Below are 17,377 nucleotides of genomic sequence, written 5' to 3'. Positions count from 1 at the left end.
GGTAGAAAATTTCTTCTGTGTTTGCTGCTTCATTTTATTTTACTTTTGAAACTAATAGCTTAGTATTTGAAAATTTAAAAAACTGTGCACTTCAGAGTTCTTCTGTCCTTAGTTTATTCTCTATGCTTTTGGAAGGCAATTGTTTATAATTGTCTTAACTTCTAAGTGCATCTCTGTTACTCTGTAGTCAATTTCTTGCATTTCTTTTCCATTAACTTTGATGTTCATGTTCTTTGATTTTACCATGTTATGTCCAGATCAGATTTTCCATACCTTTTGAGCCTTTTCAAAAAAATATTACTTAGGATCCCATTGAAAATCTATCTTATAAGCAAACAAAAAAACTACGTCTTTCTTCAACTTACCTGGGAAGCTAATATGATTCACAGAATGATTTCAGTAAGTCCCATGGTGAAGTATCCCCTACTGTAGGGGACACTGTTCTAGGTATTTGATGGTATAAGTAAAATTTCACTTGAGTCTAGAGGGCCTCTATCATCCTCTCATCCTATGATCAAACTAATCCACATGCCAAGGGAAGATTAGCTATGTGGCTATTGAAAACATATCTTTAAGCTAGAAAGGTCAGCATGCAGCAATTTTATTAATTGGGCTAAAGTTTACTGCAAGCTACATAAAAAAAATAAAATAAAATTTACTGCAAGAAACTTTGGTACATCTACACAATGGAGTACTATTTAGCTGTGAGAAAAGATGAAGTCATGAAATTTACACACAAGTGGTACCACATAGAAAGTATCATGCTAGGCAAAATGAGTCAGAAAGAGAGAGACAGACATAAAAAGATTGCATTCATCTGGGGAACATAAAGAAACAAAATAGGAGACTAACACTCAAGAATAGCCAAGATAAGTACCAGGAGGTTTGCTTCATGGCTTGGAGGTCAGCCACACATTCTAGGGGAAAAGGCAGCTCAGATAGAGAAGGGAGCACCAAACAAAGGGTGTTGGGAGGATCCTCCCAGGATGGGAGAAGCACGCTGAAAGTATACTATTGACCGAAAATGATTGTCACTCAATGCCTCTTTTGAAAGCCATGTCACCGAAAAGCAGAGAGAAAAGGAAATGCCCTGCCACAGTGGCAGGGTGGGACAAGGGGAGGAAGGGGGATGGGGAGTGGGAGGGATACAGAGATCTGTGGTGGTGGAAAATGGGCACTGGTGGAGGGATGGGTACTTGATCATTGTATAATTGAAACCCAATCACAAAAATTTGCAAGTCTACAACTGTACCTCATGGTGTTTCACTAATAAAAATTTTTTTTAAAAAGAAATTTAATACTATAATGCTTTTGAATGGGTAGCATTAACTTGGTATTCCAATATTTTCTTATTAGAAAAATTAAACAGACAATGATTACTATGCACTGGTGAGCAGAAAAGTTAAACTTGATATTTTAGGCTTCAGATTAAATACACCATACACATAAAAGAGCTTATTTTTAATTTGCTTGGAAATCCTTTAATCTATTCTCACTTTAGTCATGTCTGATGTCTGCTAAGATACATGGTTTAAGCAACGAAAAAAATTACAGTTTGCAAAGAAAAATGATATTCACCATTTATTCCAGCCGGCATCACAGTTGCAGTAATATTGAGAATCAATGCAATTCCCCTCTAATTCACAGGTACATTTTTGGGCATCAGGCAGAGAGCCTCCCCAGTAAGTGTGTGTTTCATTGGTTCTTCCAACCCACCAGCTCACTGGGGTTCCATCTGCAAGACAAGAATGAGAAAGATGATACTTACATTGTCCCCCACTACCTGTGGCCCCAGTACCATTCCTGTTTTCTCCTTCTATTTAAAAAGTGAGATTGAAAATTTTTGTTTCAAAACTATAATAGCATGATTTATGTTTTATTAGAAAACGATCAAGGATGTCCTAGCTCATTCTGGCCTGGCATTTCCATGTTTATCTTGAGGATTATAATACTTGGATACAATATCTAAAAATAATTGTCACTAGAAAACCAGAATAATTTAGACTCTGAATATAAAAATCTGTTTGATATCCTTAAAAGCTACTGGAAGAATTTATGATTATGTGAAAAATGGGCTTATTTCGCTTCACTTGCTAGCTAAAATTTGGATATTTTCTGTTATGTCTTAAAAGTTGCTTGGAGGAAAAACGTGTGTTCTTGCTCACTTTGACTAGGTTAGCACTATATTTGTAATGATGCTGTTCTTGGATCTTTAAGTCTCAGGTGAGCCCTGGAGCAAACCTAGTTCTTCAACACAACCCCAACCTCAGTGCAAACGAAAATTAAGTGACCAGGTCAAAACCAGCCTCGACCCCATATTACTACACATTCACATTAACAGGGACCCCGTGGGCAATGACAGTTTACCTGGGAAGGAAGATTACAAGAGAGGGAACATGAAAGCAGGCATTAGAGAAACACTCAGCAGAAAATAGCCAGGAGGGAACGGGAATACCATCAGATACACTGGCTCTGTCTGTTTCAGTGTGCTCTTTCAGACCGCTAGTTCATTCCCAACAGACGCCCCCCCTTCACCCGAACTGGACCATCACCCCGCTTTTCCCAAATATGCACAGCCGCCACTGTCCATTATTGCTCCCTGTTGGAAGAAACTTCTGCTTCTGCTGAGAGCCTCTGCGCTTATAAGCACATTAACTGCATTCACTGCCACCCGCCTCAGGCCCCGTCCATGAGATATGTGCCAGGAAATCAACATCAATGATTTATTTCTTACTATGTTGAAAACTTATCTCTAGGGAGGGGAAAATTTCCTTTAGCTTAAGAAATATTTAAATGATACTTTCCCAAATATTTTGAAAAGCCAAAGTCCAATAATTATTCTCCCAGAGACTGACTAGCAAATTATTATACACAACTGCACTTCTGTATGTTTACATCAGAATTACTCATTTCTCTATAAAACAAGCAATCATTCAGAATAACCCAAAGAAAAGTTAGAGTCTAATTCTTCTTGAAAAGCATCAGAAAATATATCAATGTACAGAGAGCACGACTCCTCTTAATTATCTGTAGCGCCCTGCTTGACCCTCTTTGCGAACCAAAATACTAAAGGTTGCTATTGCAGCATCTTTGATGATCACAGAGTTCTCAGTGACGTGATCAAAGTTTCCAAGAATGTCAACGTCATCTTGTAACTTCTTTTACCGTCCATAATCAAGTCTCCTTAAACTAGCGCCAACATAAAGGCCCTGAAGATGTTAAAGAAAAAGCGTTCATATCCTCCCTTGACAGCATTCCTGCCTCACCCTCCCCAGCCCTTTGCAAATCCACCCTACTCCATGGACGCTGTAATGACATCCCAGATCAGTGGTATCCCCTCTTGTGATCAACACAAGTGTCCAAGAAGCAACTGAATATTGACTACCATTCTCCAGTGGACCCATATAATTGTGAAGAAGTTCTTCCTCACACTGTAGCATTCTTTACTGCTTTCAAAATGCATCCTTTCTTGACGGCGTGGGAAGAGGGGGTAAAAGAGGAGAAGTTTAGGCAACACCCACGTGTGCTCAGGTTTTACTCCTGACTGTGCTTGGGGATCACTCCTAGAGGCACCAGGGATCAAATCAGGATCAGCCATAGGCAAGTGCCTTAATACCAACTCAGAAGACTTCTCCTCTCCCCCTACCCCTACCTCAGTGCAGCATTCCATAAAACATTACAATAAATAAAATCCTTGTGAAGGCTTAGTTATTTTTACTTCATAAGGATGGTATTGATTTCCTGCATATTCTTTTGTGTATATTGATTATTCAGAGAAAATCAATGCAACAATTTCAAGGCCTAGTAGGCTACACTATTTGTCTACCGCATCTTTACCTTACTTAAGAACTTCTAAAAATACATAGAACTGTACTGAATATATATAAATTAAGTTTGTGCTAAAAGTTAGTAGCAGCATATAAGTAATGTATATAAGTTGAGCATAGAAAGAAAATGAAATTTCTTATTTAATTTCCTTGCAAGAATTTGACAGGCTTCAAAGTATTTTCTCCTTCCATCTCCCCACTCCAATTAAATGTTTGTTTTCATTTGGTGATATGGCTGTCATATATCTATATTAAAGGGTTGACAACTTTAAGTAATCACTTGCAAATCAATAGGTAGATATTCATTCACTCTCTGTGCACAATTTTTACTTATCTTTGTGGGGTTCAATTTCTGGTATAGATTATATTCTGGGATATGTTTTTCCGGATACTCTGGGTGGGTTTGTTTTTAACTCTGGCAGTGGTTAATCACCTGGTTAGCACTAATTTGCTCTTCTAGAGGGTGCTTGTACGTTCTTCTACAATTTCAGTTTGGTGTTCCATTTTACAGTAACCAACTGCCAAACTAAAGTAAGTAAGTACTAAACCCTCTAGTACTAACTGTACATTCAATAAACTGAAAATAAGTAGCACTTACTTGATACACTTTGTCTGTGTGCAATTAAATCCTGCTGAGATTACTGTTTGAAGACAGAGTACTGAGATTATTTCCCAGCTGCGGGGTGATTTGCTGGGCATGGAAGCACAAGAGCCTTGTCTCCCTCCTTCTGTCCCCCACCTAACTATGTCGATCAGAGAAAGAATAAAGTAGAAATCCACATGTTTCAAGGAAGCCATGGGGCTGCATATTTTGACAAAATGAGATATTGCAAAGGAAAAAATAAAAAAACTGATAATTATTAAAAGTATAATAGATACTTTTTTCTTTGGCTTGAAAAGCTGAAATCTCAACCTTCAGTGCTCAGAGCTTACTCCTGGCTCTACACTCAGGGTCACTCCTGATGGGGCTGGAAGGACCATATGTGTCAATCCTTAGCTCCACACTACAAGGCAAACACCCTACCCTCTATCCTATTATTCTGGCCTCAATAGATACAAAATTAACAATCTATCACAATCTTCTATATCCTAAAAGAGATGTCTAGAGCTAACATTGATTTCTAATTTGTAATTTCCTAAGACATAGAATAAATTTGGTCTGTGAAAAAAAATAGTCACGGCATAATAACATCCAAGCCATGTTCTAATTTACACTTTTTATCGCCAAAAAATAAAGTGAAATGCTATCACCCTTCTTGGTGGATGAATCCTGAGCTTTCCAAGGACCACTGAGGCTCAGCTGCCCAGGTGAGTCTAGAAAAAGACTTCATATTGAACAAAAGACCCACATTGAACAAAGAGCAATAGATTTACATTAAGTACTGCTTCAAGAAAAACGTGTAATTCTCAGACAATGAACTGGGCAGTGTGTTCAAAGACCTTTAATAGATCAGTGACTGCCCCCGTGACCCAGTTGGCCTCTAGCCCTAATGACTGATCACTTACCTTGGTGAGCTGGAAGCCTTGACTTCTTGCAGTGGAAAGCCAGCTCCTGCTGACAGTGATCTGCATGTTCAATCATTACTCGGAGCTGGTCCATGTTGACTGAGTACTTGAAGAATACTGGTTGGGGGCTTCCTCCATTTGAGCTCCCAGCCCTAGCAATATGGGACCCAGTGTGCCAAACGGAGGTCCACGTGGAATCTTAGAGCAGATATGGTATGAGAGGGAGAAAGGAGAAGATAATGGATGGAAATTGTTAAAATAAACATTGGAATCAATTTTATCTGAATTGAGGGTTTTTTGTATATTTATCAAATACTCTGAGATTAGAATAAAAAAACTAGGATCCTATAATATTCAGATAGGTATTATCTATTATAATTTGCATTACGATGAATTGGTGGTCATTAGTTTTGATGAACTTTGTTGCAACAATACCATCAATACCATCGATGAGCCAATACTTTTTTTTTATTTTTATTAGTTAAACACCATGAGGTACAGTTGTAGACTCACAAATGTTTGTGCATGGGTTTCAATTATACAATGATCGAGTACCCATCCCTCCACCAGTGCCCATTTTCCATCACCACTGATCCCAGTATCCCTCCCACCCCCATCCCCACATCCCACCCAGCTTCTGTGGCAGGGTATTCCCTTTTGTGCTCTCTCTCCTTTTGGGTGCTGTGGTTTGCAAAAGAGGCATTGAGTGGAAATCATGTTCGGTCTATAGTCTACTTTCAGCATGCATCTCCCATCCTGGGAGGATCCTCCCAACACCCTTTATTTGATCTATGAGCCAATTCTTAAGTTCTGTGTTTATCATATTCAAAGAAATAACTACAAATTTAAGACATAAAATTTTCTCATAATCTTTTTATTTTATTACTATCAAAAGACAAGTATTTAATATGTATATCCTTTTCTTTTTAAATGTTATTTTTGTGGTTGTTTGGTTATTTTTGTTGTGCCACACTCAGTGGTCACACATGGATCTGTGCTCCTGATTATTCTTGGATCTATGGTTAGAGTCACACCCTGTAGAACTGTGGGGACTACATGAAAAACCACAATTTGAACCATTTTCATTTGAGCCACATACAAGGCAAGTGCCAAAGCTTTGTACTATAACTCTAGTTTTTTTTTCCTTTTAAATGAGTGTATTCCATGTTGGATTGAGAATCTTGTTCTACCTACTTGATGACCAAACAGGTCACATTAAGATAAAAAAAAGGAAGTAAATATTTTTGGATAAAATTGATTTCAGTAACTCACCCACCACAGTGGCCAAAATCACAACAATTTGGAAATAACTAGGTTTTGTTTCACTGAGGCAGGGATGAGTCTCACAAACAGTGCTCAGGAAAAACAACTCCCCCATAAATAATTTTTGGGATTTAGTGGAGATAAACCTGGCTCTGCTCAAGTCTTACTTCTGATTCTATGCTCAGTGATCATTCCCAGCAGGGTATGGGGAACCATAGAGGTGCCAGGAATTGAACTTGGGTTACCCACATGGAAGGCAACCACCATATCTGTTATACTATCTCTTTGCTCCTACCTTAGCAATATTTTATTTTTGAGGCCCATCCCCCCCCACACACACTCCTACCACAACACTCTCCTAGCAATTTCTGGCCATTCCAATAGATAACTCTATTCAAGGGCCTGAGAATGAGGCTCTCCTTGTGCCCTGAAGTGGCAGAAATTAACAAGACAAACTTCTTCCAGGCAACAATAGTTATCCAAGTCTTGTCCTTCACACAAAAGCCTAAAATAAACAAGTTTAAGTCTGAAATCTTTGTGTATATTTGCAAGTACAATGGGCTTTACCTCAAAGAACCATTCCACAGGATAATCGATTGACCACTCTAGGCCCACCAACCCACAACCTATCTTTTCTACAAATATGCTTCCCTGTTCTTGCCTACAGAAAGTACTTCTTGTGGCCTTGCAGACAGGATGGCTACCCTGAGGACATGAGCCTGCCTTCTTCTATACACTCGACCATCCATAAAGAAAACATCTTCACTATTTTACGCTTTCTACAACATACAGATCATACCATAAAGATATGAAAGTTTGTGAACCCATAGTCTACGTGGCTCAGATGCAGACCAGAAGTTTCCCTATACAACTCAACTCTAATAGAAAATCATATAAATGGACCTTAATGTGAATTTGGTGACATGAAGAGCCATTTCCAAACTATAGAGGCAAAAATAGTCATGAATTGTATTTTTATTTTTAAATATATATATCATATATAATATATATATATATGAACACATTTAAAAATAAAAACATTCTCTGGAAGACAATGAGGAGTTCCCTCTAGCCTCTGTCATGGGAGTTTGAGCCTGGGAAAAACTTAGCGAGCTTTTAGTTGTCACAAATCTTTAAACCATCAAGTACAGCAGAGATCCACAGAGGTGAATCCAAGGAGCAAAAGGAATCCTGTCTCAAAACCTATTGAAAATAATATCACAGATCATGAAAAAAATGAGGAAGAACAGAAATACACTAAATCAGTATGAGAGCTATTTTATGTTCAATAATGAAAAAGGGCTCAATAGAGCATTTCATTCTTTTTGCTTATGAAGCCAGTTGTGCTACTTGAATACTGTATATCGTTCCCCTTTAATCTTGTCCTCACCAGACAGTCCACATTTCAACACTTCCATGGAAAATTCCTTTAGTGACCCAGGATTATTTTTTGGTAATTACCTACTTCTTGGAGCGATAGCACAGCGGTAGGGCGTTTGCCTTACAAGCGGCCAACATAGCCGACCCAAGCTCGATTCCTCCGCCCCTCTCGGAGAGCCCGGCAAGCTACCGAGAGTATCTCGCCCGCCGGGCAGAGCCTGGCAAGCTACCCGTGACGTATTCGATATGCCAAACACAGTAACAACAAAGTCTCCAATGGTGACGTTACTGGGCCCGCTCGAGCAGAACGATGAACAACGGGAGGACCGTGACCGAGACCTACTTCCATTTGTCCTCTGAGTTTATTCCTTCATAGGAAACAAGGGTAAAAGAAATCACATAAAAGATGGGGGAGGCTTGGGAACTCATCAATTATAATGCCAGTTTGTCATTTATTTTCATGGTTTATGGCACAAAGAAATATGATGTGCCTGAGTGGTTCATATAGGCCATTGGTCAGCATGATAGATTGATGGTCTCATATGGTTAAAATGTAATAGAAATATTTTTCAAGTGAGGAGAAAGAAAACTGTTGGGAAAAAAGTCTCTGAAACTACTCTAGAAAAAAATAATACTAATTTAAATCACTGCTTTTTCTAAAATAACTTTAAATACCCCAGAAAGACATAATTATTTTTCTCATATTCCACAATGTGTTATTTGTATGGACTTCAAAAATATTAGTAAGATCTTGAGTTCAAGCAAGATGTTTTAACTATCCTGAGTTATACCACATGCAAATGTGCTTGTTTGTCTTACTGGAGTCTTTTTATCAATGCATAAGCAGATGAGCTGGATTGAACTGAGAATTATTAAAGGTATAAAAGATACAAATTTTCTTTGGCTTTTTGACCATACCCAGTGGTTCTCAAAGTTTATTCCTGGCTGGCACTCAGGGATCACTCCTGATGGGGCTTGGGGGATTATTTATGATGCTGGGGAATTAGACCTGAGCTCCACAGGAACAGAGCAAGCATCCTACCCTCTGTACTACTGCTGTGGCCCCCAATAGATGCAAATTTAACTGTTTACCATGTGCTAAGGCAACTAGCCCTGAAGCTCATTTAATGTAATACTTTAATTTGAATAAACAGGAGAAAATAACACAGACTCACCATACCAAACAACATCTTCTAATTGCTTTTGATTTTGTCAAATGATATGCGCTTTCCAGTTGCAAATTTGCCTATGCTTTACAATCTCCCCCTAAACTATCCAAGTAGCCTTTCACAGGAAACCAGGTGGTCAGATGGGGAAACTAAAAAACATCTTTAGTTTACATGAAAAAACACAAGTTCAAAGCACATCTGTTCTGAACATTTCCATCTCCGTGACCAAAAAAATGGAAGTAAAAAGACTTGACAAGAAAAATCTGATGCCTTTCTAGTTGGTGAGTCCCTCACTCAAGATTTGGAACTTTATTTCAAGGGAAGAGAAAGTCAAAGCCCTTCTCACAAATGGTGAGAATGAAATTCAATTTGAATCTCAGACCCACTTCTTTATGAGCAGAACCTGCTGCTGCTTTGTATCTGATAGAAAGGAAAATAAAATTCTGAGAAAATTGGAGACAGTAAATTTCTATGTGTGAACATGTTACCTTCTATATCCAAAATCCAGAACTGCTCAACAAGTTGCACTTTAGAACAATAATTTTGTTTTATATGTGTGTGTGTGTGTGTGTGTGTGTGTGTGTGAAACACCATGAGGTACAATTTTATACTTACAAACTTTCATTCTTGGGTTTCAGTTATACAATGATAGAGTAACCATCCCTCCATCAGTGCCCATTCTCTACCACCAATGATCCCAGTATCCCTCCTACCCCACCCCCACATCCCACCCCGCCTCTGTGACAGGGCATTCCCTTTTGCTGCCTCTTTCCTTTAAGGGTGGTGTGGTTTGCAGTAGAGGTATTGAGTGGCCATCGTGTTCAGTCTATAGTTTACTTTCAGCACACATCTTGCATCCCAAGCGAATCCTCCAAACACCCTTTACTTGGTGTTCCCTTCTCTATCTGGGCTTCCTTTTATCCAGCATGTGCTGACGGCTTCCAAGCTGTGGAGCAGACCTCCTTTTACTTATCTCAACTATTCTTGGGTGTTCATCTTCCGTTCTGTTACTTTATATTCCACATATTAATTAGTGTAGTCTTTCTATGTCTGTCCCTCTCTTTCTGACTCATTTCACTTAGCATGATACTTTCCACGTAGAACCACTTGGATGCAAATTTTATGGCTTCTAACAACTGCATAGTATTCCACTGTATAGATGTACCAAAGTTTCTTTAGCCAATCATCTGTTCTCGGGCACTTGGTTTTTTTCCAGATTTTGGCTATTGTGAACAGTGCAGCAATGAACATACAAGTGCAGGACAATAAATTAAGTAGATGGACTAAAATTCAAGTGGTTATTTTAGGATTCACAAAGAAAATGTAAATAAACACTTTGTCTGTAAGAAGGATGACCACAGGCCTCTGAAATAGTCTGCTGGAAATTTGCTGATTGAACTCCTGTACAGAGAAATACGGGTGAGAGCCACTGTCATCTATGACACATCTGTGTCTCTGTGACACAGCCCTGGTGTCACACAGATGAGGCCTATACAAAGTTCAGTCACTCAATTTCACAAAACTGCATCATTTTACCACAATTTTGGGGGTGAATTTTATGCCTGTAAAAGAACAGTTACTGGGAGATAAGATGTTTGTTCACGGGCATTTATGAGCAAATGTGCTAGTGACTGCAAGTGGAAAGCATGGTGTCCAATAGGAGCCCTGAGGAGCATGGTCAATTGGGACCACTTTCACCCAAGCTCAGGGGCTTTGTACTGAAGGCTCCTCGGGGCGAAGGTGACTCATATGTGCCCTTTCCTGAGTGGTAGAGGCCAGAACTGTGAGTACATGATCTCCCAGCTCTGAGAAAGGCCACTCCCTCAGACCTCCAGGTGTTTGTCTTCTCATGGGGCTAAACTTCTTGACACAAATTTGGGACCTAGGGGCTTTCATGATTTCTTCAGTCTTTACACCTCCATCAAAATACTATAAGATAGAGGGGAAACATCCCTAAGAGCTCTTCCAAGCTCTCTGTCCTGCACATCCTTCCCTTGGAACCCAGAGGATGGACATTTCATGGGAATACAGTTTTGTGTCACTCATCTGAGTACAGACTTCTATTGTTTTGCACAGCATGCCACTTACTCATCATGATTTTACTCTTGATTTTCCCCTTCTTGTTGAATAGTGTGGGGGAGTGTGTGTGAGGGGGGTAGTGGTCGGGAAACTGGGGACATTGGTGGTGGGAAATGTGCACTGGTGGAACAATGGATGCTGGATTATTGTATGACTAACACTCAATCATGAACAGCTTTGTAATGGTCTATCTCACGGGTGTCCAATTAAAAAAATTTTTTAAAGTACTGAGTTCAAGGGCTGGAGCGATAGCACAGCGGGTAGGGCGTTTGCCTTGCACACAGCCAACATGGCCGACCCGAGTTCGATTCCTCCACCGCTCTCAGAGAGCCCAGCAAGCTACCGAGAGTATCTTGCCCACACGGTCAAGCCTGGCAAGCTACCCATGATGTATTCGATATGCCAAACACAGTAACAAGTCTCACGATGGAGACGTTACTGGGCCTGCTCGAGAAAATCGATGAACAACGGGAGGACCCTGACCATGAATTAGTTCAAGCCCAGCTCAATAAGCTTAATCAATGGCTGAATAAATAGCAATACCCCTGCACTTAAAAAGAATTATAAAGAGTCTACTGTTAGTATTAAGCCAAGACAAAATTATGAAAAATTTTAATATACCTTGTGATTTGTGATAATTATGCGACCACTTATTAAAGGTAACTATATCACTGGAATAGATCTATATTTAGCTCCTTTTTTGCCTTTATTGAGTTGTAGCAATTAATTTTAAAAGCCGCAGAAATTTCAATATTCAATTATTACCTCTAAGAGCAGAAAATCTAGAAATATCCTTTGGTGATTTTCTCACATTTTTTCTGATCATACATCTTCACACAAAGGTAACTCATATATCTTTATCATCACATCACAAAATTTTGCTCAGTATAAAGATAAATTGCTTGAAAAATGCCAATATGAAAGCTTAAGACCTGGAGAAGTTTCTTGTTTTATGTACAAAATTCAGAGGCTACTATATTTCTTGTAGTTCTGGAATATTTAGGTGATCAAATTAAGAACAGATAAATAACTATATACTGAAAGTTGCTTAGATTTTACTTTACAGATCAAGCATAAGGTATATCAAAGTAAAAGTGAGGTAACACGGAGGGTAAGAAACACACGGAGGGTATGCATGTGACTGATGCATGTTCAACCCTACCACCACATATTATCCCTGAGCTTCAACAAGAATGGTCCCTAAGCACAGAGCTGTGAGTTAGTGCTGAGTAAAGCCTCAATGGCCCCAAATAAAAAACAAAATAAAACAAAAAAAATGTATTCATAAATATTGCCTTGTAAATATTATTATCCTACAATGTTGAGTGCACATAGACAAATCTGAAGAGAAGCCAAATTAAAATGGGGTTTACATAACTTTAGAACCATCTACAGTTGATTTGGGGAATTTTGAGAATTCATAGATTATAAAAATCTGTGGTTGCTTGAGTATATCTATTTTATTGCGAGTGCACAGAATTTTCATTAGGACAATTCTCCCTTTCATCTGGTAAAATGAGATAAGAAGGGGACGTTGTGGGTACTGACACCAACAGGCACAGTCATAGATGAGATGGACAGAAATTGCATCAAGTCTATCAGAACTGTTGGCGCTTACATCAGGAAATGTGTTAGTCATTTTTTACATTAAATATACAGTAAAAATGTTCAAAGAACTAATGTTTATATTTACTTATTGACTACACTAAATATACAGCAAAAACATTCAAAGAACTTATGTTTATATTTACTTATTGACTACATATATTAGGCCTAGGAGAAATGAAATTTTATTTATAGTTGAATATTGACACTTTATTGTATTAAACATATACATGTGCCTTATAAATATTTATTCTCTCTAGATTAGTTAATGCAATTAAAGATAAAAATTAATGCAACTGCAGACTATAAAATTAATGCCCCAAAATCCATGGCCTTCCTAAACGCAAATAATGAGAGAGAGGAAAGTACATGAAAAAAAATCCCGTTCACAACTGTGCTCCAGAAAATCAAATACCTCGGAATCAGTCTAACTGAAGAGGTAAAGGCACAATGAAAACTACAAAACGCTACTCCATGAAACAAAAGAGGACATGAGGAAATGGAAACATACCCCCTGCTCATGGATAGGAAAAATTAACATTGTCAAAATGGCAATACTCTCCTAATGGGAGCCAAAAGGTCAGTACACCCTGACCTGAAATTTAGGAACTAATCTCTACTTGTAAAAATTGTGTAAGCTTCTAAGATATGCCAAAGAGATAACTGCCATGAGCCCGCCATTAGGGCTCACACCTTGATTCACTGAAAATCTGCATGTTTTGTTAATTCCCCATTTTCCCTACTTCCTCATGTAATCAATTATAAAAAAACTACCTTGTGAGAAATAAATTTGGAGCTTGATCAGAGTCTTGTCTTGCTCCCATTCTTCTGTCTCTCTCTTTTTTTTATCACTCATGCACCCTCTCCCAGTTATCCATGTTGACTAGTCCAGCGGGTCGGGGCACACCCCAAAGCAATATACAGATTCAGTGTGACCCCTATAAGGATACCCAAGAAATTCTTCAAAAAAAAATAGATTAAGTACTCCTGAAATTCATACAGAACACAACCCCCACGAATACCTAAAGCAATTCTTGGGAAAAAGACGTGGGGAGGCATCACCCTCCCCAACCTCAAACTCTACTACAAAGCAGTAATAATTAAAACAGCATGGTACTGGAACAAAGCCAGGACTGCAGACTAATGGAACAGGGTGAAATATCTGTACACACAACCCAAAACACACACAACATCTAATCTTTGATAAGGGAGCAAGAAATGTGAAGTGGAACAAGGAAAGCCTCTTCAACAAATGATGCTGGCATAACTGGACAACCACATGCAAAAAAAAAAGGGCTTTGACCTTGACCTAACACCATGCACAAAGTCAGATCAAAGTGGATTAAAGATCTCAAAATCAGGCCAAAATCCATACGGTACATTGAAGACAAGGTCGACAAAACCCTCTATGATATTGAGGCAAACGGTATGTTCAAAGATGATGTTCCACTGACCAACCAAGTGAAAACAGAAATAAATAAATGGGACTATCTGAAATTAAGAAGCTTCTGCACCTCAAAAGATACAGTGACCAGAATACAAAGACAATCTACAGAATGGGAAAGGATATACACCCAATACACATCTGACAAGGGGTTGATATCAAGGATATACAAAGCACTGGTTGAACTCCACAAGAAGAAAAACATCCAACCGCATCAAAAAATGGGGTGATGAAATGAACAGAAACTTATTCCAAAAAGAAATCCGAATAGTAAAAAGGCACATGAGAAAATGCTGAACATCACTAATCATCAGGGAGATGCATATCAAAACAACAATGAGATATAATCTCACACAAAAGAGACTGATCCACATCCAGAAGAATAAAAGGAACCAGTGTTGGGGCACGAACCTGGGGAGAAAGGGACTCTCCTTCATTGCTGGTGGGAATGTCAATTGGTTCAGCCATTTTGGAAAACAGTATGAACGATTCTCAAAAAATTAGAAATTGAGCTCCCATTTGACCCAGCAATACCACTCCTGGGAATATATCCCAGAGAGGCAAAAATGTACAGTAGAGCCTGATTCAAACAGGAACCTGCCCGGCAGTAGGGCCCCTTCCCGGGTCTGCATGGCTAACTAGATCCCCTGAGAATGGCCGGTTTTCACCCTTGGTCTGCGGGGGACGGGAATTGAGGCACACCGCACAAAAACAAAGCTGAACCATTCTGGGCACTCTCTCCTTATTCACCCAGGAACCCACCCAGCGAAAGGACCCCTTCCCGGAGCCGCAGCCATTAATGTGGCCAGAGTTATTCTCCCACTACATATCCCATAGAAACCATAAGTTACCCTCTTACATGGAACTTTCACTAAGTTAGTTTAACCACCAGACACACATTAGCCAATAATTGATTAAGCCCATCTCAATTCATTCTGCAACTCAAGCAGAATAGTGAGCGTGAAGGACTAAACCAAACTGATCACAATGGTAAAGCAACGCAAAAGCCCACCAAGCTTTCTTATTGAACAGCCTAGCCCAGAAGACGTCAACAGTAATGAAGTGCTAGACAACCTCTCTGACAAGGAATTTAGAAAGGAGCTACTGAGGATATCTAGGGAGCTAAAAGAAGCAATGGAAAGCAATGCCAATAAAAGACAAGAGGATTTGAAGGTAGAAATTAGGAAAATGCAAACGGAAATGTCAGACCTAAAAAATTTCGTAGGCGAATTGAAAAACTCAGTGGAAGGCCTCAGCAGCAGAGTAACAGCTGCTGAGGACAGAATCAGTGAGCTCAAAGATGAAGTCCAGAGACTCTCCAGAAAAGAGCAGAAAATGGAGAAGAGACTCACAATTCGGGAACAGATGTCAAGAGAAGATCGTGATGAAGCCAAGAGGGGTAACATAAGAATTATTGGAGTCCCAGAGGGACAGGAGGAAAACCCTGATGAAGAAGAAACTGTCAAAGATATCATTGCTACGACGTTTCCAGAGCTGAAGAAAACATGTGGCCACATTCAGGAGGCCGGAAGGGTACCAGCTAGAAGAAATTCAAATAAAAATACCTCAAGACACATCCTGGTCAAAATGAGTGAAACATTAGATAGAGACAAAATTCTGAAAGCAGCAAGATCAAAGAAAGAAAATTCCTACAAAGGAGCATCCTTAAGATTCACAGCTGATTTGTCTGATAAAACCCTCATGGCCTGAATACAGTGGTGGGATATAGTGAAAAAACTCAATGAAATAAATGCCTCACCAAAAATACTTTACCTAGCGAGACCCATGACATTCTTCAAACAAATGGAGCAAACACTCCTGAAATTCATATGGAACAATAATCATCCATGAATAGCTAAAGCAATTTTTGGGAAAAAGAAAATTGGAGGAATCAACCTCACCAACTTCAAACTCTATTACAAAGCAGTAATAATTAAAACAGCATGGTACTGGAACAAAGGCAGAGATGCAGGCCAATGGAACAGAACTGAATATACTAACATCTCCCCTGAAGCATATGATCATCTAATCTTTGATAAAGGAACAAGAAATGTGAAGTGGAGTAAAGAAGGCCTCTTTAACAAATTTTGCTTGCAAAACTGGATGGCTACATGCAAAAAACTGGGCTCAGATCTCTGCCTAACACCATGTATAAAAGTAAGATCAAAATGGATTAAAGACCTCAACATTAGACCGTAATCCATAAGGTACATTGAAGACAAAGTTGGCAAAACCCTCCATGACATTGAAGCTAATAGTATCTTCAAAGATGTCACACCATTGACCAAGCAAGTAAAAACAGATAGACAAATGGGACTTTCTTAAACTAAGAAGCTTCTACAGCTCAAAAGAATCAAGGATCAAAATAGAAAGACAGTCTACATAATGGGAAAGGATATTCGCCCAATCCGCATCTGACAAGGGGTTGATATCAAGGATATATAAAGTACTGATTGAACTCCACAAGAAGAAAACATCCAACCCCATCACAAAATGGGGTGATGAAATGAACAGAAACTTTCTCAAAGAAGAAATCTGAACGGCTAAAAGGCACATGAGAAAGTGCTCTACATCATTATTCATCAGGGAGATGCAGATCAAAACCACAATGAGATATCATCTCACACCACAGACACTGGCCCACATGCAAAAGAACAAAAGCAACCGGTACTGGCTCAGATCTCGTGAGAAAGGGACCCTCCTTCACTGCTGGTGGGAATGCCGACTGGTTCAGCCCTTTTGTAAAACAGTATGGACGATTCTCAAAAAACTAGAAATTGAGCTCCCATTTGACCCAGCAATACCACTCCTGGGAATATATCCCAGAGAGGCAAAAAAATATAGTGGAAATGACATCTGCACTTGTTTGTTCATTGTAGCACTCTACAATATCCAGAATCTGGAAAAACCTGAGTGCCCGAGAACAGATGACCAGTTAAAGAAACTTTGGTACATCTACAAAATGGAGTAGCTGTTAGAAAAGATGAAGTCATGAAATTTACATACAAGTGGTACTACATGGAAAGTATCATGCTAAGCGAAATGAGTCAGAAAGAGAGGGACAGACATAGAAATACTGCATTCTTTTGGGGAACATAAAGTAA

At 39.1% G+C, this 17,377-nt stretch overlaps 1 pseudogene; it reads right to left on the bottom strand.

Annotated features, from left to right (window-relative positions):
• LOC130035184 (contactin-associated protein-like 3) overlaps positions 1 to 17,377 on the bottom strand; it is a 201,800-nt pseudogene that overhangs the window by 49,500 nt on the left and 134,923 nt on the right.

The sequence above is a fragment of the Sorex fumeus genome, unplaced genomic scaffold (genome assembly GCF_029834395.1).
Source record: "Sorex fumeus unplaced genomic scaffold, SorFum_2.1 ptg000063l, whole genome shotgun sequence".
Classification (NCBI taxonomy): domain Eukaryota; kingdom Metazoa; phylum Chordata; class Mammalia; order Eulipotyphla; family Soricidae; genus Sorex; species Sorex fumeus.
This window is presented reverse-complemented; position numbering and strand designations above follow the sequence as displayed.